The 2,189-nt window shown below is 39.6% G+C and overlaps 1 long non-coding RNA gene across 1 annotated transcript; it reads left to right on the top strand.

Annotated features, from left to right (window-relative positions):
• On the top strand, window positions 1-619 carry LOC113653446. The gene is made up of 2 exons (XR_003443094.2): window positions 1-130; window positions 223-619. It is a non-coding gene; the product is annotated as an uncharacterized LOC113653446 (long non-coding RNA).
• The last annotated feature ends 1,570 nt before the right edge of the window (window positions 620-2,189 follow it).

Genomic DNA, 2,189 nt, shown 5'->3' on the forward strand with positions numbered 1-2,189 from the left:
CAGAAAACACCTATTTAAGGTAACATAGAAGGAATCAGGCAGGAAGTAAGTCTCTATCTTCTTTGGAGCAGCTTACCTGGTTTGGGCCTTTGTACCCTGGTTGAGGAACTTAATGGTTCTAGACTCAATCGTAAGTAGCTGACCATGATATTTAGGGTGTAAATATTAAGTTGTTTGTGGCACATGGTTATGGTTTTGTTTATATGAATGTTTTGTTTGCAGAGGGTTTGTGTTTGGAGCATGCTGGATTTAATACTAGCTTAAACATCTGAGAAGTGTGAAAGAAGACGTTGAGTTACATCATTTGCTAAACAACCACAACATTGGACTTCAAAGTTCGATACAGACATTCTTTCTGGCTGAATGGTTGTCGTGAAACATCGGAATATTCAAGTACTGTTTCTATCACTCACTTGGTGACCAAGGATGTTTATTGCTTTACAAAGTCTACGTTCAAAGAAGACGTTCATAGGATAAAGCAAACCAAAGACATTGGGGGGGAAATTATTGCTTTATTGTAAACTGTGGGATTCTTGGTGTGGGGATTGTTGGTGTAGTGTAGGATTTGCATATGCAGGTTACAGTAAGTCTCTTTAATACACTTGACTCATGAGTAAAATTAGTCTGCTGAGTCCTTTCTTTTGTTGTAATGCTTAAACTATTATCAATGAAGTAGGCATTACAAGCTTGACACAGATGCATTCTTTTACCGTTGACTCACAACTTCCTCGTGCCCGCTGGCCTATAGGCACAGTGACTGAGACGTTAGCAGGACCGGATGGAAAGATATGTACTGCTCGTGTCAGAGTTCATGATACATCCTACACTCGTCCTGTGGTACGATTTGATTCCGCTACCTAGGCTTGAGGATCAGCCTTAGACACTGTTGATCAGCTTTCTTGGCATTACAATAATCCTGTCGAATAATTGGGGGAGGCTGTGTACGAAAGCCTGACCTAGGAACCAAATACCGGAAATGTTGGTGTCCACACGGACCTATTATGATGTTGTGCAATAGCTGATAGCAGTGGATCAGTTCATAACTACATGCTTGTTTTATGCTCTGTATTGTGTGTTTATGCTTTAAAACCACACCCACACACAGACATTCATAAAGACATCATCGCCATAAGATGATTGTTGCAGGTGACAACTTAAAGATGTTAGTAAAGGCTACTGTATGAAGAATCTCTCCTCCAGTGTCTGATTCTCTAACCGGAATCCTTTTCATATTTGGCCACTTCAACCAGTTAAATCTAGAGGGATATCATCACTCCCTCACAAACTGTATTATATGGTTTTCATGCACAGTGTAATATTGTGTAATATTTTAAATTTTAAATTTCAACATCTACTCCTCAATTAACCGATGAGCAACCCAGTTTTACACCCACACCTGGCTCCAGAATGTCTGGAGTCTCCACAAAGACCAGATAACCCCATGCGGCTCATTGGGGCCTGCAAACAGAACTCTCTCTCTCACACACACACACACACACACACACACACACAACACAATGAGACATTCCGTTTACTAATAAAACCCAAGATAAGGTACTCTAAGGTTCTCATTCTTATAACCCTTTTTGTAATGTGTTTCTTCTTTTAAGGCTTGCCTGACTTAAAATTATTTGCTCCTTAATTTCCTGACAAGGGTGTATTTTATTCATGTGTCAGAAAACAACATTGTATTTTAAAATCCGTTATACTCTATCATCATATCTTACTGATCATGGCATGTTAATGTATACCTGTTCTAATGCCGTATGACCCTTTAAGGTCTGATGTCAGAATGTATACGAAGCAATTGTTTTCTTTTTACTTCCCTAATGAAAGTGCATCTTGTTCATGTTTCATTTTTGTTTCTTTGCCTTTATCTTTGCCTTGATTAATGATCTATGTATGTAATGTACCGCTGACCATACCATCTTAATACACCCTGGATCAAACTTTAAAGTCATCTAAAAGTTTGATAGCTAAACCACGCCCACAGACACCTGAAACAAAGGGAGTTTTTCCCTTCAAAATCCTGACCGAAGTATTGGTCATCTTCCCAAAGATGGGTGGAGTTCGTGACCTTTAAATTGTCACAAACACCACTAATCCGTGGTCAGACTTTCGGAACAGCTTCAAGACGACTCCATCTTCCTTCAGCGAAGTTCCAGCAAGCTTCACTTCCAAGAACGACA

Source organism: Tachysurus fulvidraco, chromosome 24 (genome assembly GCF_022655615.1).
Source record: "Tachysurus fulvidraco isolate hzauxx_2018 chromosome 24, HZAU_PFXX_2.0, whole genome shotgun sequence".
Taxonomy (NCBI): Eukaryota; Metazoa; Chordata; class Actinopteri; order Siluriformes; family Bagridae; genus Tachysurus; species Tachysurus fulvidraco.